General features: G+C 38.0%; 18 non-coding genes across 18 annotated transcripts; all 18 read right to left on the bottom strand.

The window, feature by feature from the left end:
- Window positions 1-13,054: 13,054 nt before the first annotated feature.
- Window positions 13,055-13,173, bottom strand: LOC145739347 (5S ribosomal RNA). Its single transcript, XR_014180987.1, has one exon. It is a non-coding gene; the product is annotated as a 5S ribosomal RNA (ribosomal RNA).
- Window positions 13,174-13,668: 495 nt separating this feature from the next.
- Window positions 13,669-13,787, bottom strand: LOC145739349 (5S ribosomal RNA). The gene has a single exon (XR_014180989.1). It is a non-coding gene; the product is annotated as a 5S ribosomal RNA (ribosomal RNA).
- Window positions 13,788-13,986: 199 nt separating this feature from the next.
- Window positions 13,987-14,105, bottom strand: LOC145739295 (5S ribosomal RNA). Its single transcript, XR_014180937.1, has one exon. It is a non-coding gene; the product is annotated as a 5S ribosomal RNA (ribosomal RNA).
- Window positions 14,106-14,302: 197 nt separating this feature from the next.
- Window positions 14,303-14,421, bottom strand: LOC145739345 (5S ribosomal RNA). Its single transcript, XR_014180985.1, has one exon. It is a non-coding gene; the product is annotated as a 5S ribosomal RNA (ribosomal RNA).
- Window positions 14,422-14,618: 197 nt separating this feature from the next.
- LOC145739344 (5S ribosomal RNA) lies at window positions 14,619-14,737 on the bottom strand. The gene has a single exon (XR_014180984.1). It is a non-coding gene; the product is annotated as a 5S ribosomal RNA (ribosomal RNA).
- Window positions 14,738-14,935: 198 nt separating this feature from the next.
- On the bottom strand, window positions 14,936-15,054 carry LOC145739343 (5S ribosomal RNA). The gene has a single exon (XR_014180983.1). It is a non-coding gene; the product is annotated as a 5S ribosomal RNA (ribosomal RNA).
- A 213-nt stretch (window positions 15,055-15,267) lies between these two features.
- LOC145739342 (5S ribosomal RNA) lies at window positions 15,268-15,386 on the bottom strand. The gene has a single exon (XR_014180982.1). It is a non-coding gene; the product is annotated as a 5S ribosomal RNA (ribosomal RNA).
- A 199-nt stretch (window positions 15,387-15,585) lies between these two features.
- On the bottom strand, window positions 15,586-15,704 carry LOC145739341 (5S ribosomal RNA). Its single transcript, XR_014180981.1, has one exon. It is a non-coding gene; the product is annotated as a 5S ribosomal RNA (ribosomal RNA).
- Window positions 15,705-15,903: 199 nt separating this feature from the next.
- LOC145739340 (5S ribosomal RNA) lies at window positions 15,904-16,022 on the bottom strand. Its single transcript, XR_014180980.1, has one exon. It is a non-coding gene; the product is annotated as a 5S ribosomal RNA (ribosomal RNA).
- A 197-nt stretch (window positions 16,023-16,219) lies between these two features.
- On the bottom strand, window positions 16,220-16,338 carry LOC145739339 (5S ribosomal RNA). Its single transcript, XR_014180979.1, has one exon. It is a non-coding gene; the product is annotated as a 5S ribosomal RNA (ribosomal RNA).
- Window positions 16,339-16,535: 197 nt separating this feature from the next.
- On the bottom strand, window positions 16,536-16,654 carry LOC145739338 (5S ribosomal RNA). The gene has a single exon (XR_014180978.1). It is a non-coding gene; the product is annotated as a 5S ribosomal RNA (ribosomal RNA).
- A 197-nt stretch (window positions 16,655-16,851) lies between these two features.
- On the bottom strand, window positions 16,852-16,970 carry LOC145739336 (5S ribosomal RNA). Its single transcript, XR_014180977.1, has one exon. It is a non-coding gene; the product is annotated as a 5S ribosomal RNA (ribosomal RNA).
- Window positions 16,971-17,167: 197 nt separating this feature from the next.
- Window positions 17,168-17,286, bottom strand: LOC145739335 (5S ribosomal RNA). The gene has a single exon (XR_014180976.1). It is a non-coding gene; the product is annotated as a 5S ribosomal RNA (ribosomal RNA).
- A 3,443-nt stretch (window positions 17,287-20,729) lies between these two features.
- LOC145739333 (5S ribosomal RNA) lies at window positions 20,730-20,848 on the bottom strand. The gene has a single exon (XR_014180974.1). It is a non-coding gene; the product is annotated as a 5S ribosomal RNA (ribosomal RNA).
- A 199-nt stretch (window positions 20,849-21,047) lies between these two features.
- Window positions 21,048-21,166, bottom strand: LOC145739332 (5S ribosomal RNA). Its single transcript, XR_014180973.1, has one exon. It is a non-coding gene; the product is annotated as a 5S ribosomal RNA (ribosomal RNA).
- A 197-nt stretch (window positions 21,167-21,363) lies between these two features.
- LOC145739331 (5S ribosomal RNA) lies at window positions 21,364-21,482 on the bottom strand. Its single transcript, XR_014180972.1, has one exon. It is a non-coding gene; the product is annotated as a 5S ribosomal RNA (ribosomal RNA).
- Window positions 21,483-21,679: 197 nt separating this feature from the next.
- On the bottom strand, window positions 21,680-21,798 carry LOC145739350 (5S ribosomal RNA). The gene has a single exon (XR_014180990.1). It is a non-coding gene; the product is annotated as a 5S ribosomal RNA (ribosomal RNA).
- A 197-nt stretch (window positions 21,799-21,995) lies between these two features.
- Window positions 21,996-22,114, bottom strand: LOC145739330 (5S ribosomal RNA). The gene has a single exon (XR_014180971.1). It is a non-coding gene; the product is annotated as a 5S ribosomal RNA (ribosomal RNA).
- Between the last annotated feature and the right edge of the window lie 4,320 nt (window positions 22,115-26,434).

The raw sequence follows: 26,434 nt of genomic DNA, 5'->3' as shown, positions 1-26,434 counted from the left end.
ACAAACATGGCCGACGCTTTGAGATCAACTGTTACGCTATTAAAAAACTTTGACGGAACACCTTCCAGATTGGAGTTCTTTTTAAATCAAATTGACACTTTTCATAGCAGATATTTTAATAATGATTTATCTCAGCAAGAGTATGTTATGCTCGCTATTAGATCCAAAATTGTACAATCAGCTGAAGACTTTTTACTAACTCGACCAGATTTAAAAACCTGGCCTGAAATTAAGTTAGCATTACAACAAAAGTTCAGTGACCCGATCACTAGAGCAAACTTACAGCAACAATTAATTTTCTTGTCAAGGAAGAATGAATCTACTCAAGATTACATTCAGAAACTCAAAGCCTTAGTCACGAAAGTAAACACTAAGATTTGTACTGAAGTTCAGAATGCTGAAGCACGAGCAATTTTAATTTCTCAAAATGAGTTAACAGCAACTCAAAATTTGTTAGCAAATATTTCCAGTGAACTGAGAACCTTATTGATAGTTCAAAACCCTCAGAATTTGGAAAACGCAATTGAGATAATTAATAATTACGAAGTGTTAACTAGTCAAACAAATTTCAAAAACAATTACATCCAAAATCATTCCAAATTTAATAATAAATCTTCTAATCAAACAACGCATAATCCTTTCACAAAGCCAATGCAGCATCCACACGTTTCAAACTTTGCAAAACCATTTAATGGGCGAGAAAATCTACACAATTCCCCAATGTTTCAACCCAGATTTCAATCGCAACCTCAACGAACATTCAAACCACCAAATCAGCCTTCAACTTCAAATCAGCAAAGACCACCTTTCAAACAATCGTTTCCACAACCAATGTCTGGAGTGAGTACGATTAATCGAAATTTGCCACAAAAATCCAATTTTGCACCCCAAAGACCTTTTCAATCTCATTTCCAAAAAACTGGAAATCCGAACTTCACTTTTCAAGAGCTAACTCATGTAGAAAGCGAAGAAAACCGTGATTGTAAAAATTTGTTATTTAATCCAAATGATGAATTTAATGAGAATTATTACCCTGAAAATTTTGATGATGAATCATCAGAAGAACAACGTCTTGTAGAACAGATGGAAAATTTTCAATTACAAGCCTCGGAAGAAACCAATGTTGTTTAAGCTTAAATAGCTTACAAATCAATCAACTACCATATGTCGAAATCCCTAGTTACAACATTCGATTATTGATTGATACTGGTTCACATGCATCCCTTCTTAGACCCTCAATAGCCGAAGAACATTTTTCTGAAGCAATTGTTACTCACACGAGCACTTTACAAACTTGTGCAGGATCAAGAAAAGCTACACAAAAAGCAAAAATTCCATTATTCTTATGCTACGGTATAACAGAACCAATCGAATTTATTCTTTATCCCTTTCATGAATACTTCGATGGAATTCTTGGACTAAATGATTTGCGAAAGTTGCAATTAAATATTGATTTAAAAAATAATCAACTAATTAATCACTACTTGCAAATTCCGTTTCAATATAGAAAAGACTTTGATCATTATATGATTGAAATTCCACCTAAGACTATTCAACGGACAACCTTCAAAACCAAGTTACCAAATGACACTACTTGGACTATGCCCTATTATAGTGACAATGAAATTGAAATTCAACCTACTTTAGTGACGATTAATAACCAAAGCTATACGCTAGATGTTTTTAATCATACGAATAAAATTCTTACGATAAATTGCGATATAAATGAAAACATGCCCTTAGAACCTATTAATCTTGAAAATTTTGAAATTTTTAATTTTGAAATATTCAATCAATCAATACAGCAAAAAAACATTTCTTGTAATATTGATTTTAATAATCTAATAAGACATGACCATTTAAATCAAGAAGAAAAATTTAAACTTTTTAAATTAATGAAAAATTATGAATCAATTTTACATAAACCTGGAGACAAATTAACATTTTCAAATCAAGTAAAACATGTAATTAACACTACTGATGAAATACCAGTACATGCCAAAAGTTATAGATATCCACATATACATAAAGACGAAGTAAATAAACAAATTAATCAAATGTTAAATGACGAAATCATACGACCATCTAACTCACCTTGGAGCTCACCAGTTTGGATCGTACCAAAGAAATTGGACGCTTCTAATCAAAGAAAATGGAGATTAGTAGTTGACTACAGAAAGCTAAACGAAAAAACTATTGATGATCGCTACCCCTTACCTAATATTTCTGACATACTAGATAAATTAGGGAGATGTCAATACTTTACCACCATTGATTTAGCAAGTGGATTCCACCAGATTGAGATGGACTTAAAAAGTATCCCTAAAACAGCCTTTAACGTAGAACATGGACATTACGAATATAATCGAATGCCATTTGGACTAAAAAATGCACCCTCTACATTCCAACGTGCAATGGATAACGTTTTACGCGGATTACAAGGAAAAATATGTTTAGTGTATATGGACGACATTATCATATATTCCACAAGCCTTCAAGAACATTTAGATTCCTTAAAATTAGTATTTGATCGTCTTAATTCCTTTAACATGAAAATTCAATTAGACAAATCTGAATTCATGAGAAAAACTGTTGAATTTCTTGGACATGTAGTAACTCCTGAAGGAATAAAACCCAATAAAAATAAAATTCAAGCAATTCAAAATTTTAAAATACCAAGTACTCCAAAAGAAATTAAATCTTTTTTAGGTCTTGTAGGTTACTACAGAAAATTCATAAAAAACTTTGCCAAAATTACCAAACCTTTGACTCACTGTTTAAAAAAGAACGTAAAAATTGTTCATGATAAACCATTCATAAACGCTGTTAATTTATGTAAAAATATTTTAACAAATGATCCAATACTACAACACCCTGACTTTCAGAAACCTTTTATTTTAACAACGGACGCATCAGACTATGCAATCGGTGCTGTTCTATCCCAAGGATCAGTTGGAACTGACTTACCAATTGCCTATGCCAGTCGAACTCTAAACCCAGCTGAATGTAACTATTCTACGATTGAGAAAGAATTACTAGCAATCGTATGGGCTACTAAATACTTTAGACCATACCTATTCGGACGTAAATTTATGATTGTAACTGACCATAAACCACTCCAATGGTTATTTTCTATAAAAGAGCCAAACTCAAAGTTAGTCAGATGGAGATTAAAACTGCAAGAGTACGATTACACTATTCAGTACAAAAAAGGAACGCAAAATTCCAATGCGGACGCACTTTCGCGCCCACCTAAGGAAATTTACCCTATAGATGTGACAAATTCCCCACTGACACACATGTCTGCTACATGCGATAAAAGCGAAGAAGACAAAATTAAAGATGAATACTTATGGCTTGATAGAGTAAAACATTTCTTTGAAACTCAAGAGAATGTATTCAATTCAAACCCACAGAAGATCAAACCTAAGCCAAAAATTCAAATAATATCGGATATTAAAATAAGATCCCCATTTCCAACAAACAAAAATTCATCAACAACAGACACAGCTAGTGAAGGAATAACTGAAGAAATCACTGAAAATCCAATAAGAGAAGATAACTCAGATACGATAACAATACACACATCACATGAAGATCCAATTTTAGGAGCACCTTACGTCCATAAGAGTTTAAATACTTATACAAATCAATTAATATTCAAATGGACAGATAAAGAAAAACCGTATATTAACAAAACTAAATTGTTTGATACGAAAAATCGAATAATCATCTTTATAAACAAAGATCCAATTACTGAACAAATACAAGAACTTTTCAGAGATTATTTACCACCAGATACTTACTGTTTACACTTCCCTAATAAAGAATTAGAGCCAGTAATTATCAGGATTTTTCAAGAAACATTTAGACATAATATGTTCAAGCTATTCATTTCTAACATTCTACTCGAAGATGTTACAAATTCAAATGATCAAAAAGAAATAATCGAAAGGTATCATACAACCAAAACATCACATCGAGGAATGACAGAGAACATTAAAAACATAAAACAAACATATTATTGGCCTAGCTTAGAAAAAGATGTAATAAATTACGTCAGTACTTGTGAAGTATGTCAACGTACAAAATACGAAAGACACCCTTATAAAGTAATTTTTAAACCAACACCGACAGGAACAAAACCATTTGAACACATTTACATGGATACATATTCTGTATCAGGACAAAAGTTCCTAACGATAATTGACAACTTTTCTAAATTTGCTATGGCATACCAAATAAATGAAAATGCTATAGAAATATGTCAAAACTTAATCAAGTTCTTTTCACATCATGGAACACCAAGTAAGATAACTACTGACAATGCACAATCATTTAAAAGTCACTTAGTACAAGACTTATGTAAAACATATCAAATTGAGTTACATTTTACTATACCCTATAATCCAAACTCTAACTCACCAATCGAACGATTTCATTCGACACTTAAAGAAAGTCTTGTCGCCTTAAGAAATGATCATCGGAATAAAACAATTCAAGAATTAGTTGATATTGCTATTTTAAATTATAACAACAGTATACATTCTTCACACGAATATACACCCTTTCAAATAATTAAAGGAAATCTAAATTATCAATTGAATTTTGAGAAAAACCTAAATCAAATTCAAACTGACTATGTTCACGAACTAGCGGAAACATTTAAAACACTTAATGAAAACATTACGTCAAAATTAAATGCAAAAAAGGCAAACGTTTTGAGTAAATTAAATGAAAAACGCGAAAATGACCCTGAAATACCCGTAGGTACTAAACAACTAATATCTAAACCAGTAAAATTGAAAAAGAAGTTACAACCTAAATATACATTAACAGAATTTAGAAATCAAAGGCATCCTAAAGATGTTAAAAGAAAATTGTAATTTCAGGAAATGAAAAATGGACTATTCTTCATATTTCTACCGTTACTCACCAACGCTCAGTACCGGATTGAAGAATTAAAAAATCCATTACTACCAATTTCGCAAGGAACTAGTTATATAGTGATAAGTAATTACCATATTTATTACCATATCAATCTCACCAACATTAAAGAATGTTTAAGGACAACTGAAAAAACACTTTTACAAACCAACAAAACCTTAGACAATTCAAACAAACCTTTGTACAACCTTTTAAAGATTAGAATTAACGATTTGTTTGATCAAGTGAATTCAATTAAATCATTTGTAAATCACTATACTACTCCTAGTAATAGAAGTAAAAGAGGTTTATTCAACTTCTTAGGAAAAGCTCACAAATATCTGTATGGTACATTAGACGCAGATGATGGAGACCGATATGACAAATATATTAACATTCTTCATGAAAATCAATTAACAATTGATAAAGACATAACTGCCACGCAAACTGTAGTTAAGCAGCTGACTGAAGACGTTGACTCTAAGTTAAGCGACATAAAAATAAATCAGCAAAGTATACAAATCAAGATTAACGAATTATCACGTATGACCCAGTCTACAGGTACAACATTATACGTTATCACATTACTTGATAATATTGAAAACAATCTTCGCGTGCTAAATGAAATAAGATCCAATGTTCAGACCGCGATCAGTTTTGCAGAAATTAATATAATGCATCACAGTATATTCAAGTATCAAGAACTGCAAAGCATAATTTCAAAACTGGAACAAAGAAATCGTATCCCTTTTGATAACATAATCAAGTATTATGAAGTTCCTTATACAGACGTGACAATAAAGAAAGACTTAGTTATTTTCTATATTGCAATTCCTTTAATTTCTGGAAATCCATACGAATTCTATCAATTGTATCCAATCCCAGTTAATAATCAATTAATGACCTTAAAGAATCGTTATCTTTTAAAGTCAGTAAACGATTTTTTCAATTCAAAGGAAAATTGCCAAAAGATTGAAGAAATAACCTTATGTCAAGCAAGTCAATTAAACAAAAATGAACCATGCGTTTTACAGACCATGAACCTTACCAGTCATTGTCCAATGATGTTCGTAAAATACGAAAAAACATCAATTACCCAATTAAGAGATAATTCAGTGATAATAATTCCAACCTCACCTGAAAATATCTACTTTCAATGTCCCAATCAAAACACTATCGAGAAAATATCTCAAGCTTCATTAATATTACCTGCAGAATGCACAATAAAAATAAAAGACAATCATTACGATTCTCAGAGACCAAATACTGTTAATCTAAGATTGAAATTGCCATCAATTAATATTGATGAAAATTTGATTAAAAATACAGAACCATTATTGTTAAAAGAGATCAATTTGGAAAATATTCACAATGACATAGATTTAGCGAAAAAATTGATTGTACACCCTTTAAAGAACATTGATGTTGAAACAACGAGTGTATCTGTATTTACTACATTATTAATTATATTGGTAATATTAGGAATTATAGTTTTAACTTACTATTATTGTAGAAAACCTAAAAAGGATGTAAAAGTGGACATAAAATTAAAACCCCTCGAAAATGAAACCCCATTTTCTCAGTCTTAAGGAGGGAGGAATTATATGACCACTTATATTATTTTATCATTATAATATTGTTCTTCAGACGTTGCACCGTCAGCATTAGTTGTAACCTATATAAATGATGCAGCGCAGCATTACATTTAGTCATAATTTCTGTCTTAACCAGTGCGGTAATACACATATTGCTTTTCGTAATTTCGAGTTTTATTTTTAAAAACGCTAGTTGCCGAAAAGTAAATAAAATTGGTGTCTCCAAAGTTTCGAATATGTTTATTGTTGTCGGTGTTTTTGTTGATAACAATTTATCTGCGATAGGGACTGCGGACGAGCCTTCGGAATTTGCAGGTTTGGCGAGTGGGTATGTAGTGGCTAGTTTTTTGGTGTTAAGAATTTGCTTCGACTGCTTTGCACGATGACAGGCACGAAAATGGTTCGAGATTGACTGTGATTTGACTTTCTGTTTCGATTCTAGACTATAGAGGAATTCCACACATCTACGACATTGGCTATTGGTTTTAAGAGCCTCTATTAGCTTGCGTCTCTGTTCTTTTGCATCAGTAGGTGATATTGTTGCGTCTGTGGCAGTGGATATTTGCGATGACAGCGATGCTACTGAACCGGTGTCATCATCCGATGATGACATATGAAAATGTTAGAACTAGAGCACACTTGGGACGGGAACCGGTATATCCAGCGTGGTATGGCAGTTGCCTGCTAACTAATCAATAACCGAGTAGTAAAAACCACCAAAAGTGTAGGAGAAATGCAAATGTCATTTTCATGGTTGCATGGTTGAAATGGATGGCTAAATTATCTCAGAGCTGTAGCTAGTTCCTAAAAAGATCAAATAACCGACTTCAAAAACAAAAACAATAAGTTTCATATCGTTTTCGTCCTCAAGTGCAAAAAAAAGGCAACTACACGTGGTGTTCCCAGGCGGTCACCCATCCAAGTACTAACCACGCCCTACGCTGCTTGACTGCGGTGATCGGACGGGAACCAACAACAACAAATACATATATTTCAAAATTACAACAAATTATTACACTATGGATGTAAATACATAAAATGAATGTTGTTACAACTGTTACGCCGAGCGCACTAAGAAGCAACTTCAACATCGTGATAAATCACGGTGGTCGATGTTTTGACCAAGAAATACATCCAGGGAGTGCGAATACAGACACATCAGTAGGTCTGCCACCTGGGTTTCAACCCTTATGCAGACATTTGAGGAATAAGATATCGCTAGCGCGAGAGATAAGAGTTAGTAAAATTGCGTATGTATATTAATTTTGATTGTAAGCATTGCTGGAAAAATAAAATTCAAAAACCAGCTCAAAAATTGTGTATGTTTAGATACGTGTGAAATAAATAAGTAGAAATTTATATTGTTAATAGTGAGTAAACTGGTTGTCATTGCGATAACAAGATAAACAAATTTAGAAATTGAAGAATTCCAATTTCAAACTTTGCAACCTGCCACCGCATTCGAGCGCTGTAAATATTTATGTCCATATCTAGGACGTTTATCGTACCCTTTTTTTTTTGGGAATCGCTAGGAATTCCCCTTTTTTAAGGTCGTTCACCATAAACAGCAAGCAGCCGAACCAAACAATAACAGTTTAGCGGTATAAAATTATTCTGATTGTTCACCATTGTGACCTAATTATGGAGGATGCCACCGCTCAAAAAATAACGGAAGCCTTTTATAAGGTGGGCCGTGTTTGATAGGTTTTGCGGGGTCGAATCTTACTCGGGTTAAATTTTTTGTCAGATGAGATGCGGATATTTTTGATCTATAAAATTTTTCAGATAAGTCATCTATATATTGTGAAATATACTCTATACCGGTAAAATCGTGTAGATCTTGAATTTTTGTGTATTTTGAAGCTGACAGTACACCTCGAAGAATTCTGTTCTGAAAAACCTGGAGCCGCTTTCTTTGGGTGTCAGATATAGAGCACCATATAGGAGCCCCATAAGTGAGGGCAGGTCTAATTATACACTTATATATTAATAGCTTATTATAGGGACTTAGTGGAGATTTTGCACAAGTAAGGGGATATAATTTTTGTTGGGCGGAGAAAGTGCGGCTCAAGGTGTAAGATATGTGTTTATGGAATGACAGACGATCATCTAACATTATACCCAAATATTTTGCAGCTGTTTTTTGATGGATTGCGGCCCCATTCACAATTAGGGGATTTATGATTTTGTTATTAGTGAATTTTCTATTGAAGACTACTAATTCAGTTTTGGCAGCGTTCATATTTAGTTTCCACTTTTGAAAATATGGGGTAATAAGGGTTAAATGATGTGCGAGCCGCTGTTTAGCGGCTTGTGCGTAAAAACTTTTGCTGTATACTGCAGTGTCGTCTGCATATAGGGCAATGTTTGTGAGGGGAAATTTCGGAAAATCAGCTATGTACAAAGTATATAAAAGGGGAGACAGAACTGTTCCCTGAGGTACGCCAGATTTCAAGTTTCTGTAGCCTGAAAATGAGTTTTCAATATTGACTTGAAATGTTCTTTTTGAGAGGTAAGAGTTTAGAAGTGAAACAAAATACAGAGGAATATTATGTAAGACTGCCAATTTATAAAGTAGCCCAGCATGCCAAACGCTATCAAAGGCCTTCTCCATATCCAGTAAGAGCAAGGTAGTATTCATTTTAAGGTTATATGCATCAAAAATGTCGTTTACGATCTTGGCAGCAAGTAAATTGGTGTCGTGACCCGGGCGGAAACCAAACTGTTCATCAGGGATAAGCTTTCGCTCGTTACAATATTTTCTAAACCGAGTTAGAAAAAGCTTTTCAACGACTTTAGATAAAGTATTGAGCAGAGAAATCGGCCGATAAGATGAAGGCAATGAAGGATTTTTACCTGGCTTATTAATAAAAATTACTATAGCCTGCTTAAATTGGGGTGGAAAATGTTGCAGCTCAAATATTGCGTTAATTATTTTCATTAATTGAACTATAGCTTTGCGTGGTAGATTTTTTAAAAGTCTATAGGGGATTCCGTCTGGACCTGGGGCTTTATTATTGGGGAACGTTTTGAGTGTGTTTCGGATCTCTTGTGGACTCACTCGGAGTGTTTGCAAAATATGTGGAGGGATAGGGTAAATTTGACTGACAAACTTATTGGCTGTATTTGTGATTTCTGCATGGTTGGGTAACGTGTGCGGGCTTTCAGTATAAATTGATTCCAAATAAGTAGCAAAGGCTTCTGATTTGTCTGGGTTGGTGAAATATTCTACGCCATTGTGAGAAATTTTTGGAATTTTAGTGAGGTCATTGCGCAATTTTTTGGTCATTCTCCATAGGGACTGGTCAGAAGGTGACAAATGACTGAGAGTTTTAGTCCAACATTCATTTTTGAAGTTTGATATACGTTGCTTTATGGTTGAGGATAAGCCATTCATTCTCAACCTGTCTGTTTCTTGTTTAAACCGTTGCCATCTTTTACGCACTTTATTTTTAAAATTAATTAAATTTACGATTTCTGGGGGAAGATTTTCTGATTGTGATCTATGACCATGTTTGGTAGCTAAACGATTTTGTTCCCGTTGAATTATTTTAGTGAGGCTTTTTATTTCTGATTCGATTTGCTCAGGTGACTCAATCCGGTTGGAAATTTTGATGTTTTGTGAAACTCGAAGTTTGTACAAATCCCAATTGAAGTTTCGATATGAAAAAAATATTCGTTTGTCAGCCAATTTCTCACCGTCCAATGTTAGGTGAATGGGAAGATGATCCGAGCTTAAAGCATTTTCAACAGTGAGATCACTTAAATGGCGTAAACCGCAGTTTAAGGCCAGATCTACATAAGACGGGGACATGCCATTAGGAGGGTAGTGGGTTGGAGTGTTCGTGTGTAATAATTGAACATCATGGCGGAGCATAACGAAATCTGCTAGGGTTGTGCCTCGTCGGTTTTGTCGCCTATTTTTCCAAAGCCTACTTCTGGCGTTAAAGTCACCTATTATGAGAGTTTTCTTATTTTGAGGAAAGAGAGCTGAGAGATCGTTTATTGAAAAATCGTTCGTTGGTGGTGCGTAAATACATGTGATTATAGTATTGTTTTCTAACTCGACAGAAACATGCTCTATAGAAGTTTGAAACGGTGCTATTCTCTTATAATTTACTGTACTGTTTATAATGATTGCTACTCCTCCGCCTCGAGCGTTAGGCCTATCCGCTCTTTCTATGACAAAGTTTCTAATTTTGAGTTTGTCTGATTGGTTAAGTTTAGTTTCGCAAACGCATGCAACATCCAGCTTTCTGCTGTTCAAGTAAAAGATAAATTCACCAATGTGGCTTTTAAGTCCATTAGCGTTCCATCCCATTATATTGAATGTAACTTACAGTTGAGATTTTTTAGATAGAGTTTGAGGAAAATTAGTAGTTGAGTAAAGACAAAGTAGTGAAACGTAGGTACGTCGTTATTGATTTTTAAAGTAGCTGTAAAATAAGTGAATTTAAATATTAAAGTTTTTTAACTCAGAGCTGAAAAATTTTTGAGATGCTACAAATTTTTCTTCAGGAGATTTACAATTTCTCAGTACGGTTGTGTAATGAGTAAGAGCATTAATTAAGTTATCAATATTGATAAGCGATTCTAATTCCTCAAATTTGCTTTTAAGGGTTAAAAACTTACTTTGATGCGCATCCGACTCTCCAGATGAATTTTGTCGTTTGTTTAGCTTATCTGGAAAGTGCGAATCGTAGTGCGCTCTGTTGTTTATATCAGCGAGTGGCTGGGATTGAGTGGCTTGCTGTTGGGTCCACGCTGGCTGGGTTGGCTGGGGAGCATCAATATATTTTCTTGAGGGTTGCGGAGGTGGTGGTTTTTTATTATTGCGTATGTTCATTCGATATTCATATACTGGACATGACGTGTCAAATGATCGATGAGGTCCACTACAATTGGCGCACTTCACTGTATTTTCTTCATTGCACTGGGTTATTTCATGATTTCCAGCACACTTGGAACATTTTGTACTGCGATGGCAGTTCCTTGCTACGTGACCCCACGTTTGACATCTTCTACATTGTGCCATATCCCGTTGGTTTTTTCTGGTTTCCCAAGACACTTTAACGTTTAGAACATATTTAGCTTGGTTTTGGAGTTTTGAGAGGTTGTACGAACTGTCAAGTACCACTAAATACAATGGTTTATATGTCCCTTTCATTGTGAAAATTTCCTTGGCTTTTATGTTATATTCTTCTTCTAGATTTTCCTTCACATCTTCGGGTGAAATGTTTCCTAATAATCCACGTAACACAAAAGCATGTGTGCGTTCTTTAGTAGAGGCGTATGTGTGAAATTCTCTTTTTTCATTTAATAAATTTCGTTTTAAGTTTGACCAATCAATTGGACAGTCGCAGTAAATAATGACAGATTTCTTTGCATATTTTAGTGAGAACTTCCTCTTCACTAAAGCTTTGATGTTACTAATTAATTCAGCATGGCTTTTCAGATGGCCTGGCAGAATAATTGGGGGAGGCTTTTCATTTTTTTTGGATGGTGTTTGCTGGGCTTTATTTCTTATTTCTTTTTCAGTGGGAGAAGCGCTATTTTCTATATCCATTTGGGTTTGAATCGGAACATCATCTGTCTGAAGAGGCTCAAAGAAATTACTGGTTTGCGTTGCTGCTGGGCTTTCATCGAAAGCGTTCGACCACTTCACGGTTTTGAGGGGAGTGATAAATTTGTCGCTTTGATCGATTGACAACGTGATTCCATCGCCGTCAATTTTTGGTGGTTCAACCATTACGGAAGGTTGATCTGTAATAACCTGGTCGTCGATCAAAGTCGGTGTAGGTTGTTGTTCTTTAGTGTTTACCAGAGCGTATCTCGTAGTTTGACTTGAATTTGGTTTGGGCTTCCTATCGTGTACGATGCGTAGGTGGTTGGATATAGTTTGATGTTTTACTTTGTGTTTTCGTTCTAAACTGTACAGAATTTCACTACATCGTCTACATTTTGTATTCGACTTTAGTCTGTCGATCAAGATTCTTCTTTGGCATTTGGTGTCTTCGGGTGATATTTCGCCGTCAACTGATATAAGCGATGTTAACGATGAGACTGAATCCGCGTCATCCTCTAATGACATGTACACCAAAACAAAACTATTGGCGATTTAAAATTTATTGTCTATAACAGCCTGTACAGGGCTGATAAATTCACTATGATGTTGAACACCACTTTTACTAAAAAAAACACGGAATTTTGTAAATAAACAAAATCGTATTTGATATCAATAAAAGAGCGTTATCTCAAAAATTCGATCTGCGCCGCACGAATGCTGGGCAGTGACTGGACGGGAACCGGTATATCCAGCGTGGTATGGCAGTTGCCTGTAAACTAATCAATAACCGAGTAATAAAAACCACCAAAAGTGTAGGAGAAATGCAAATGTCATTTTCTTGGTTGCATGGTTGAAATGGATGGCTAAATTATCTCAGAGCTGTAGCTAGTTCCTAAAAAGATGATATAACCGACTTCAAAGAAAAAAGCATAAGTTTCATATCATTTTCGTCCACAAGTGCAAAAAAAGGCAACTACACGTGGTGTTCCCAGGCGGTCACCCATCCAAGTACTAACCACGCCCTACGCTGCTTGACTGCGGTGATCGGACGGGAACCGGTATATCCAGCGTGGTATGGCAGTTGCCTGCTAACTAATCAATAACCGAGTAGTAAAAACCACCAAAAGTGTAGGAGAAATGCAAATGTCATTTTCATGGTTGAAATGGATGGCTAAATTATCTCAGAGCTGTAGCTAGTTCCTAAAAAGATCAAATAACCGACTTCAAAAACAAAAACAATAAGTTTCATATCGTTTTCGTCCTCAAGTGCAAAAAAAAGGCAACTACACGTGGTGTTCCCAGGCGGTCACCCATCCAAGTACTAACCACGCCCTACCGGTGATCGGACGGGAACCGGTATATCCAGCGTGGTATGGCAGTTGCCTGTAAACTAATCAATAACCGAGTAATAAAAACCACCAAAAGTGTAGGAGAAATGCAAATGTCATTTTCTTGGTTGCATGGTTGAAATGGATGGCTAAATTATCTCAGAGCTGTAGCTAGTTCCTAAAAAGATGATATAACCGACTTCAAAGAAAAAAGCATAAGTTTCATATCATTTTCGTCCACAAGTGCAAAAAAAGGCAACTACACGTGGTGTTCCCAGGCGGTCACCCATCCAAGTACTAATCACGCCCTACGCTGCTTGACTGCGGTGATCGGACGGGAACCGGTATATCCAGCGTGGTATGGCAGTTGCCTGTTAACTAATCAATAACCGAGTAATAAAAACCACCGAAAGTGTAGGAGAAATGCAAATGTCATTTTCATGGTTGCATGGTTGAAATGGATGGCTAAATTATCTCAGAGCTGTAGCTAGTTCCTAAAAAGATCAAATAACCGACTTCAAAAACAAAAACAATAAGTTTCATATCGTTTTCGTCTTCAAGTGCAAAAAAAAGGCAACTACACGTGGTGTTCCCAGGCGGTCACCCATCCAAGTACGAACCACGCCCTACGCTGCTTGACTGCGGTGATCGGACGGGAACCGGTATATCCAGCGTGGTATGGCAGTTGCCTGCTAACTAATCAATAACCGAGTAGTAAAAACCACCAAAAGTGTAAGAGAAATGCAAATGTCATTTTCATGGTTGCATGGTTGAAATGGATGGCTAAATTATCTCAGAGCTGTAGCTAGTTCCTAAAAAGATGATATAACCGACTTCAAAGAAAAAAGCATAAGTTTCATATCATTTTCGTCCACAAGTGCAAAAAAAGGCAACTACACGTGGTGTTCCCAGGCGGTCACCCATCCAAGTACTAACCACGCCCTACGCTGCTTGACTGCGGTGATCGGACGGGAACCGGTATATCCAGCGTGGTATGGCAGTTGCCTGTAAACTAATCAATAACCGAGTAATAAAAACCACCAAAAGTGTAGGAGAAATGCAAAGGTCATTTTCTTGGTTGCATGGTTGAAATGGATGGCTAAATTATCTCAGAGCTGTAGCTAGTTCCTAAAAAGATGATATAACCGACTTCAAAGAAAAAAGCATAAGTTTCATATCATTTTCGTCCACAAGTGCAAAAAAAGGCAACTACACGTGGTGTTCCCAGGCGGTCACCCATCCAAGTACTAACCACGCCCTACGCTGCTTGACTGCGGTGATCGGACGGGAACCGGTATATCCAGCGTGGTATGGCAGTTGCCTGTTAACTAATCAATAACCGAGTAATAAAAACCACCAAAAGTGTAGGAGAAATGCAAATGTCATTTTCATGGTTGCATGGTTGAAATGGATGGCTAAATTATCTCAGAGCTGTAGCTAGTTCCTAAAAAGATGATATAACCGACTTCAAAGAAAAAAGCATAAGTTTCATATCGTTTTCGTCCTCAAGTGCAAAAAAAAGGCAACTACACGTGGTGTTCCCAGGCGGTCACCCATCCAAGTACTAACCACGCCCTACGCTGCTTGACTGCGGTGATCGGACGGGAACCGGTATATCCAGCGTGGTATGGCAGTTGCCTGCTAACTAATCAATAACCGAGTAGTAAAAACCACCAAAAGTGTAGGAGAAATGCAAATGTCATTTTCATGGTTGCATGGTTGAAATGGATGGCTACATTATCTCAGAGCTGTAGCTAGTTCCTAAAAAGATGATATAACCGACTTCAAAGAAAAAAGCATAAGCTTCTAGCTTCTAGCTTCTAGCTATATTTTCGTCCACAAGTGCAAAAAAAGGCAACTACACGTGGTGTTCCCAGGCGGTCACCCATCCAAGTACTAACCACGCCCTACGCTGCTTGACTGCGGTGATCGGACGGGAACCGGTATATCCAGCGTGGTATGGCAGTTGCCTGTTAACTAATCAATAACCGAGTAATAAAAACCACCAAAAGTGTAGGAGAAATGCAAATGTCATTTTCATGGTTGCATGGTTGAAATGGATGGCTAAATTATCTCAGAGCTGTAGCTAGTTCCTAAAAAGATCAAATAACCGACTTCAAAAACAAAAACAATAAGTTTCATATCGTTTTCGTCCTCAAGTGCAAAAAAAAGGCAACTACACGTGGTGTTCCCAGGCGGTCACCCATCCAAGTACTAACCACGCCCTACGCTGCTTGACTGCGGTGATCGGACGGGAACCGGTATATCCAGCGTGGTATGGCAGTTGCCTGTAAACTAATCAATAACCGAGTAATAAAAACCACCGAAAGTGTAGGAGAAATGCAAATGTCATTTTCATGGTTGCATGGTTGAAATGGATGGCTAAATTATCTCAGAGCTGTAGCTAGTTCCTAAAAAGATCAAATAACCGACTTCAAAAACAAAAACAATAAGTTTCATATCGTTTTCGTCTTCAAGTGCAAAAAAAAGGCAACTACACGTGGTGTTCCCAGGCGGTCACCCATCCAAGTACTAACCACGCCCTACGCTGCTTGACTGCGGTGATCGGACGGGAACCGGTATATCCAGCGTGGTATGGCAGTTGCCTGCTAACTAATCAATAACCGAGTAGTAAAAACCACCAAAAGTGTAGGAGAAATGCAAATGTCATTTTCATGGTTGCATGGTTGAAATGGATGGCTAAATTATCTCAGAGCTGTAGCTAGTTCCTAAAAAGATGATATAACCGACTTCAAAGAAAAAAGCATAAGTTTCATATCATTTTCGTCCACAAGTGCAAAAAAAGGCAACTACACGTGGTGTTCCCAGGCGGTCACCCATCCAAGTACTAACCACGCCCTACGCTGCTTGACTGCGGTGATCGGACGGGAACCGGTATATCCAGCGTGGTATGGCAGTTGCCTGTAAACTAATCAATAACCGAGTAATAAAAACCACCAAAAGTGTAGGAGAAATGCAAATGTCATTTTCTTGGTTGCATGGTTGAAATGGATGGCTAAATTATCTCAGAGCTGTAGCTAGTTCCTAAAAAGATGATATAACCGACTTCAAAGAAAAAAGCATAAGTTTCATATCATTTTCGTCCACAAGTGCAAAAAAAGGCAACTACACGTGGTGTTCCCAGGCGGTCACCCATCCAAGTACTAACCACGCCCTACGCTGCTTGACTGCGGTGATCGGACGGGAACCGGTATATCCAGCGTGGTATGGCAGTTGCCTGTAAACTAATCAATAACCGAGTAATAAAAACCACCAAAAGTGTAGGAGAAATGCAAATGTCATTTTCTTGGTTGCATGGTTGAAATGGATGGCTAAATTATCTCAGAGCTGTAGCTAGTTCCTAAAAAGATGATATAACCGACTTCAAAGAAAAAAGCATAAGTTTCATATCATTTTCGTCCACAAGTGCAAAAAAAGGCAACTACACGTGGTGTTCCCAGGCGGTCACCCATCCAAGTACTAACCACGCCCTACGCTGCTTGACTGCGGTGATCGGACGGGAACCGGTATATCCAGCGTGGTATGGCAGTTGCCTGTAAACTAATCAATAACCGAGTAATAAAAACCACCAAAAGTGTAGGAGAAATGCAAATGTCATTTTCTTGGTTGCATGGTTGAAATGGATGGCTAAATTATCTCAGAGCTGTAGCTAGTTCCTAAAAAGATGATATAACCGACTTCAAAGAAAAAAGCATAAGTTTCATATCATTTTCGTCCACAAGTGCAAAAAAAGGCAACTACACGTGGTGTTCCCAGGCGGTCACCCATCCAAGTACTAACCACGCCCTACGCTGCTTGACTGCGGTGATCGGACGGGAACCGGTATATCCAGCGTGGTATGGCAGTTGCCTGTAAACTAATCAATAACCGAGTAATAAAAACCACCAAAAGTGTAGGAGAAATGCAAATGTCATTTTCTTGGTTGCATGGTTGAAATGGATGGCTAAATTATCTCAGAGCTGTAGCTAGTTCCTAAAAAGATGATATAACCGACTTCAAAGAAAAAAGCATAAGTTTCATATTGTTACGATTTTCCCGTGGGTTCACACAAAGTCAGTTTAACTTAACAATTAATAAATTTATTAACACTTCAAAACACTCCGTACAATAATTAACACAGCTACTAAAAACACTACTACAATTCCACAATTATTCCACTATTTAAACTTAACCGCGTTCCCAAATTCACTACTACTGCGGTCGAGACCGCGTCTTTTATATTCGTAAACCACGTTCTAGAATGACCGCGAAACGCTTCGCGGGTTGCCTTGACCATTCGAGAATCATCCAGGTAGCGCTTCCTAACTGTGGCCTACTTTAATACGCGCCCGGCCAGATATTGCGGCGCATCGGTTTCATCCCGAGGCGAGCGCTCGTTAAGAAGTATCGAGCATAGTAGGCCCAGACCGTAACACTGCCCCCCTCTTAAAGCTGATCGTCCCGATCCGCTTCATCTAAGCCCTGGTATTTCTTGAGTCTGTCCAGATGGACAATTTTCATCTTGCCTTTGGGGCTGCGTTGGACTCTGTACACGACGTCGTTTAACCTTTTTACCACATTGTAAGGTCCCTCCCAGTGTCGTTGCCATCTTTGACTTAATCCTTTGCTCCTCCTGGGTTGAAACATCCACACGGCATCACCTTCCTTATAATTGCCACCAGTTGGTCTGTGGTCCGGTGTCATCTTCATACGGTTGTTGTTTGGTTTCATCTTCTCTTTCTCAAGTTCCCGAATTGTGATGGATCCCTTCTGTAACGAACACTGGTCACACCGTTTACACCATTCCTCAACGTCCTTTCTGAAGTTAATCCAGTAAAATCGATCTCTTATTCTAGCCAAAGTCTGGTTTACTCCAAAGTGTCCTCCTCCGCGACTGTCATGTAGTTCTCGCAGCACATTCTCTTTGCAGGAATTGGGCACTATTGTTTGGTAAACAAAGCGTTTTCCGTCTGGACTTTCCCATTTGCGAGTAATCAAGTCATCTCGCAGTCGAAGCGAATTTCACTGCAACCAGTAACCCCACTGTTGGTCCATATCTGGAAATCTGTTGCCAATCCGGTTTCAAATCCTTCTCCAACCATCTTCTGATTACTTCCAAATCAGGGTCTGAGCGCTGCCCTTTTATTATGTCTTCCTTAGAAACGCTGCTCTCCATTCTTCTTGTAGCCTCTTTACCTGTCACCTTCGTGATTTGACCAATCCTCCAACCATTATGAATTTGTCCTTTCCGGTACCTTAAATCACTATCCAAAGCTTGACGATCCTCTACATATCGCGGTAAATGTCTTTCTGGATTCTTCATTTCCTGCTCCTGGTTACGCCAGTTCTGCGGGGTCGGTAAACGAGACTGCTGTCTGCAATTCCATTGGTAATGTCCTTTACGTCCACAAGTATAACATGTAATGTTTCTTTTAACAGAAGAGTTCCGGTGATTTGTTCTAATGTCCTGATTTCGTCGGCACTGTGGGTTTGGAGAACAAGACCGCTGTCTGCAATTCCTTCTAATGTGTCCCGTACGTCCGCATCGATAACACTCCACTCTCGTGATCGGACGTGACCGTTCTAACTGTTTGGACTGACCATTTCCTAATGCTGCCATTTGTTGCCCTATTTGGCCGAACATTGATTCAATTTTATTCATTGGTATAGCAGCATGATTGGCTGGCGGTACTCTCTCCTCTTGAATAGGCTCTGGCTTAAAATCATTGCACGCAGCTTCAATTTCCAGCGCTCGAACCAGTAATTCGCTGCTGTTGCTTCCTTTGAACATCTTCAGCATTTTCTTTACTTCCAGATCTCGAATCCCATCTACAAAACACTGTGCCACCAGTTCTTCTTGGATTTCATCCGGGACGGCTGGGTAAGCCAGATGCACAAGGCGACGAATTTCGGCCTCAAACTCTTGTAAATTTTCACCAGTTTTCTGCAGTCTTGCCTTTAATTGTGTTTGGTACACTCCTTTCCTATGCTGATCCCCATAACGTCGTTCTAATGCAGCTACTAATGCGTCATAGTTGCTTTGTTGGGCGATAGGCAGAGTCTGTAACAGCTCCAATGCAGGTCCTCGTAATGCCACCACCAGTGCTACAGCCTTTTCCTCGTTACTCCATCTATTTGCATTTGCAGCGGCCTCAAATTGGAGTTGGTACTTTGCCCATGAAGTTTGACCGTCGTATGTGGGAGGCTTGATCTTGTTGAGCCCGTTTCCGGTGATTACTGTAGAGCTGGCTCCTCTGCTGTCAATTTTCTGCTCTAAGTCACGTAACTTTATCTCGACATCATTCTGGATTTTATTAATGTCCTCCCGAACATCATTAATGTCCTCCCGAACATCGTTCTGAATTTTATTAATGTCCTCCCGAACATCGTTCTGAATTTTATTAATGTCCTCCCGAACATCGTCTAATTTTACCTGAATGTCATATTCCATCTTTTTGAGACTATGGGATACATACTCTTGGATTTCTGTTTTGGTCCCCGCTAGACCATTCAATATTTCTACGTTACGTTTTTCTTGCCGCTCTCTATCTTCTTGACGCATTTCTATATCTTGTTGTAGCATTCTTTCTTGTTGTTGTCGAATCCTTTCTTGTTCTTCCTTGTCTTGTTGTCGAATCCTTTCTTGTTCTTCCTTCTCTTGTTGTCGAATCCTTTCTTGTTCTTCCTTGTCTTGTTGTCGAATCCTTTCTTGTTCTTCCTTGTCTTGTTGTCGAATCCTTTCATGTTTTTCCTCTTGTTTTTCAAGCATTGCCATAATAGCTGCAAATTGGGCCTCCATGTTTGCACTTTGACGTCTTGTTACTGGCATAAAATAAATTTAACACACCACTGTTCCGAAAATCTCTAGTCCGGTTCTGAACACAAGTCTCTAACCCGAAATTTATCCCGTGGGTTCACACAAAGTCAGTTTAACTTAACAATTAATAAATTTATTAACACTTCAAAACACTCCGTACAATAATTAACACAGCTACTAAAAACACTACTACAATTCCACAATTATTCCACTATTTAAACTTAACCGCGTTCCCAAATTCACTACTACTGCGGTCGAGACCGCGTCTTTTATATTCGTAAACCACGTTCTAGAATGACCGCGAAACGCTTCGCGGGTTGCCTTGACCATTCGAGAATCATCCAGGTAGCGCTTCCTAACTGTGGCCTACTTTAATACGCGCCCGGCCAGATATTGCGGCGCATCGGTTTCATCCCGAGGCGAGCGCTCGTTAAGAAGTATCGAGCATAGTAGGCCCAGACCGTAACAATATCATTTTCGTCCACAAGTGCAAAAAAAGGCAACTACACGTGGTGTTCCCAGGCGGTCACCCATCCAAGTACTAACCACGCCCTACGCTGCTTGACTGCGGTGATCGGACGGGAACCGGTATATCCAGCGTGGTATGGCAGTTGCCTGTAAACTAATCAATAACCGAGTAATAAAAACCACCAAAAGTGTAGGAGAAATGCAAATGTCATTTTCATGGTTGCATGGTTGAAATGGATGGCTAAATTATCTCAGAGCTGTAGCTAGTTCCTAAAAAGATCAAATAACCGACTTCAAAAACAAAAACAATAAGTTTCATATCGTTTTCGTCCTCAAGTGCAAAAAAAAGGCAACTACACGTGGTGTTCCCAGGCGGTCACCCATCCAAGTACTAACCACGCCCTACGCTGCTTGACTGCGGTGATCGGACGGGAACCGGTATATCCAGCGTGGTATGGCAGTTGCCTGCTAAATAATCAATAACCGAGTAGTAAAAACCACCAAAAGTGTAGGAGAAATGCAAATGTCATTTTCTTGGTTGCATGGTTGAAATGGATGACTAAATTATCTCAGAGCTGTAGCTAGTTCCTAAAAAGATGATATAACCGACTTCAAAGAAAAAAGCATAAGTTTCATATCATTTTCGTCCACAAGTGCAAAAAAAGGCAACTACACGTGGTGTTCCCAGGCGGTCACCCATCCAAGTACTAACCACGCCCTACGCTGCTTGACTGCGGTGATCGGACGGGAACCGGTATATCCAGCGTGGTATGGCAGTTGCCTGTAAACTAATCAATAACCGAGTAATAAAAACCACCAAAAGTGTAGGAGAAATGCAAATGTCATTTTCATGGTTGCATGGTTGAAATGGATGGCTAAATTATCTCAGAGCTGTAGCTAGTTCCTAAAAAGATGATATAACCGACTTCAAAGAAAAAAGCATAAGTTTCATATCATTTTCGTCCACAAGTGCAAAAAAAGGCAACTACACGTGGTGTTCCCAGGCGGTCACCCATCCAAGTACTAACCACGCCCTACGCTGCTTGACTGCGGTGATCGGACGGGAACCGGTATATCCAGCATGGTATGGCAGTTGCCTGTTAACTAATCAATAACCGAGTAATAAAAACCACCAAAAGTGTAGGAGAAATGCAAATGTCATTTCCATGGTTGCATGGTTGAAATGGATGGCTAAATTATCTCAGAGCTGTAGCTAGTTCCTAAAAAGATGATATAACCGACTTCAAAGAAAAAAGCATAAGTTTCATATCATTTTCGTCCACAAGTGCAAAAAAAGGCAACTACACGTGGTGTTCCCAGGCGGTCACCCATCCAAGTACTAACCACGCCCTACGCTGCTTGACTGCGGTGATCGGACGGGAACCGGTATATCCAGCGTGGTATGGCAGTTGCCTGTAAACTAATCAATAACCGAGTAATAAAAACCACCAAAAGTGTAGGAGAAATGCAAATGTCATTTTCTTGGTTGCATGGTTGAAATGGATGGCTAAATTATCTCAGAGCTGTAGCTAGTTCCTAAAAAGATGATATAACCGACTTCAAAGAAAAAAGCATAAGTTTCATATCATTTTCGTCCACAAGTGCAAAAAAAGGCAACTACACGTGGTGTTCCCAGGCGGTCACCCATCCAAGTACTAACCACGCCCTACGCTGCTTGACTGCGGTGATCGGACGGGAACCAACAACAACAAATACATATATTTCAAAATTACAACAAATTATTACACTATGGATGTAAATACATAAAATGAATGTTGTTACAACTGTTACGCCGAGCGCACTAAGAAGCAACTTCAACATCGTGATAAATCACGGTGGTCGATGTTTTGACCAAGAAATACATCCAGGGAGTGCGAATACAGACGCATCAGTGGGTCTGCCACCTGGGTTTCATCCCTTATGCAGACATTTGAGGAATAAGATATCGCTAGCGCGAGAGATAAGAGTTAGTAAAATTGCGTATGTATATTAATTTTGATTGTAAGCATTGCTGGAAAAATAAAATTCAAAAAACCAGCTCAAAAATTGTGTATGTTTAGATACGTGTGAAATAAATAAGTAGAAATTTATATTGTTAATAGTGAGTAAACTGGTTGTCATTGCGATAACAAGATAAACAAATTTAGAAATTGAAGAATTCCAATTTCAAACTTTGCAACCTGCCACCGCATTCGAGCGCTGTAAATATTTATGTCCATATCTAGGACGTTTATCGTACCCTTTTTTTTGGGAATCGCTAGGAATTCCCCTTTTTTAAGGTCGTTCACTATAAACAGCAAGCAGCTGAACCAAACAATGACAGTTTTGCGGTATAAAATTATTCTGATTGTTCACCTTTGTGACCTAATTATGGAGGATGCCACCGCTCAAAAAATAACGGAAGCCTTTTATAAGGTGGGCCGTGTTTGATAGGTTTTGCGGGGTCGAATCTTACTCGGGTTAAATTTTTTGTCAGATGAGATGCGGATATTTTTGATCTATAAAATTTTTCAGATAAGTCATCTATATATTGTGAAATATACTCTATACCGGTAAAATCGTGCAGATCTTGAATTTTTGTGTATTTTGAAGCTGACAGTACACCTCGAAGAATTCTGTTCTGAAAAACCTGGAGCCGCTTTCTTTGGGTGTCAGATATGGAGCACCATATAGGAGCCCCATAAGTGAGGGCAGGTCTAATTATACACTTATATATTAATAGCTTATTATAGGGACTTAGTGGAGATTTTGCACAAGTAAGGGGATATAATTTTTGTTGGGCGGAGAAAGTGCGGCTCAAGGTGTAAGATATGTGTTTATGGAATGACAGACGATCATCTAACATTATACCCAAATATTTTGCAGCTGTTTTTTGATGGATTGCGGCCCCATTCACAATTAGGGGATTTATGATTTTGTTATTAGTGAATTTTCTATTGAAGACTACTAATTCAGTTTTAGCAGCGTTCATATTTAGTTTCCACTTTTGAAAATATGGAGTAATAAGGGTTAAATGATGTGCGAGCCGCTGTTTAGCGGCTTGTGCGTAAAAACTTTTGCTGTATACTGCAGTGTCGTCTGCATATAGGGCAATGTTTGTGAGGGGAAATTTCGGAAAATCAGCTATGTACAAAGTATATAAAAGGGGAGACAGAACTGTTCCCTGAGGTACGCCAGATTTCAAGTTTCTGTAGCCTGAAAATGAGTTTTCAATATTGACTTGAAATGTTCTCTTTGAGAGGTAAGAGTTTAGAAGTGAAACAAAATACAGAGGAATATTATGTAAGACTGCCAATTTATAAAGTAGCCCAGCATGCCAAACGCTATCAAAGGCCTTCTCCATATCCAGTAAGAGCAAGGTAGTATTCATTTTAAGGTTATATGCATCAAAAATGTCATTTACGATCTTGGCAGCAAGTAAATTGGTGTCGTGACCCGGGCGGAAACCAAACTGTTCATCAGGGATAAGCTTTCGCTCGTTACAATATTTTCTAAACCGAGTTAGAAAAAGCTTTTCAACGACTTTAGATAAAGTATTGAGCAGAGAAATCGGCCGATAAGATGAAGGCAATGAAGGATTTTTACCTGGCTTATTAATAAAAATTACTATAGCCTGCTTAAATTGGGGTGGAAAATGTTGCAGCTCAAATATTGCGTTAATTATTTTCATTAATTGAACTATAGCTTTGCGTGGTAGATTTTTTAAAAGTCTATAGGGGATTCCGTCTGGACCTGGGGCTTTATTATTGGGGAACGTTTTGAGTGTGTTTCGGATCTCTTGTGGACTCACTCGGAGTGTTTGCAAAATATGTGGAGGGATAGGGTAAATTTGACTGACAAACTTATTGGCTGTATTTGTGATTTCTGCATGGTTGGGTAACGTGTGCAGACTTTCAGTATAAATTGATTCCAAATAAGTAGCAAAGGCTTCTGATTTGTCTGGGTTGGTGAAATATTCTACGGCATTGTGAGAAATTTTTGGAATTTTAGTGAGGTCGTTGCGCAATTTTTTGGTCATTCTCCATAGGGACTGGTCAGAAGGTGACAAATGACTGAGAGTTTTAGTCCAACATTCATTTTTGAAGTTTGATATACGTTGCTTTATGGTTGAGCATAAGCCATTCATTCTCAACCTGTCTGTTTCTTGTTTAAACCGTTGCCATCTTTTACGCACTTTATTTTTAAAATTAATTAAATTTACGATTTCTGGGGGAAGATTTTCTGATTGTGATCTATGACCATGTTTGGTAGCTAATCGATTTTGTTCCCGTTGAATTATTTTAGTGAGGCTTTTTATTTCTGATTCGATTTGCTCAGGTGACTCAATCCGGCTGGAAATTTTGATGTTTTGTGAAACTCGAAGTTTGTACAAATCCCAATTGAAGTTTCGATATGAAAAAAATATTCGTTTGTCAGCCAATTTCTCACCGTCCAATGTTAGGTGAATGGGAAGATGATCCGAGCTTAAAGCATTTTCAACAGTGAGATCACTTAAATGGCGTAAACCGCAGTTTAAGGCCAGATCTACATAAGACGGGGACATGCCATTAGGAGGGTAGTGGGTTGGAGTGTTCGTGTGTAATAATTGAACATCATGGCGGAGCATAACGAAATCTGCTAGGGTTGTGCCTCGTCGGTTTTGTCGCCTATTTTTCCAAAGCCTACTTCTGGCGTTAAAGTCACCTATTATGAGAGTTTTCTTATTTTGAGGAAAGAGAGCTGAGAGATCGTTTATTGAAAAATCGTTCGTTGGTGGCGCGTAAATACATGTGATTATAGTATTGTTTTCTAACTCGACAGAAACATGCTCTATAGAAGTTTGAAACGGTGCTATTCTCTTATAATTTACTGTACTGTTTATAATGATTGCTACTCCTCCGCCTCGAGCGTTAGGCCTATCCGCTCTTTCTATGACAAAGTTTCTAATTTTGAGTTTGTCTGATTGGTTAAGTTTAGTTTCGCAAACGCATGCAACATCCAGCTTTCTGCTGTTCAAGTAAAAGATAAATTCACCAATGTGGCTTTTAAGTCCATTAGCGTTCCATCCCATTATATTGAATGTAACTTACAGTTGAGATTTTTTAGATAGAGTTTGAGGAAAATTAGTAGTTGAGTAAAGACAAAGTAGTGAAACGTAGGTACGTCGTTATTGATTTTTAAAGTAGCTGTAAAATAAGTGAATTTAAATATTAAAGTTTTTTAACTCAGAGCTGAAAAATTTTTGAGATGCTACAAATTTTTCTTCAGGAGATTTACAATTTCTCAGTACGGTTGTGTAATGAGTAAGAGCATTAATTAAGTTATCAATATTGATAAGCGATTCTAATTCCTCAAATTTGCTTTTAAGGGTTAAAAACTTACTTTGATGCGCATCCGACTCTCCAGATGAATTTTGTCGTTTGTTTAGCTTATCTGGAAAGTGCGAATCGTAGTGCGCTCTGTTGTTTATATCAGCGAGTGGCTGGGATTGAGTGGCTTGCTGTTGGGTCCACGCTGGCTGGGTTGGCTGGGGAGCATCAATATATTTTCTTGAGGGTTGCGGAGGTGGTGGTTTTTTATTATTGCGTATGTTCATTCGATATTCATATACTGGACATGACGTGTCAAATGATCGATGAGGTCCACTACAATTGGCGCACTTCACTGTATTTTCTTCATTGCACTGGGTTATTTCATGATTTCCAGCACACTTGGAACATTTTGTACTGCGATGGCAGTTCCTTGCTACGTGACC

Source organism: Ips typographus, linkage group LG16 (assembly GCF_016097725.1).
Source record: "Ips typographus isolate SLU linkage group LG16, UJ_Ityp_2.0, whole genome shotgun sequence".
Classification (NCBI taxonomy): Eukaryota; Metazoa; Arthropoda; class Insecta; order Coleoptera; family Curculionidae; genus Ips; species Ips typographus.
Note: the sequence above shows the minus strand (reverse complement) of the source record. Positions and strands in the feature narration are given on the sequence as shown.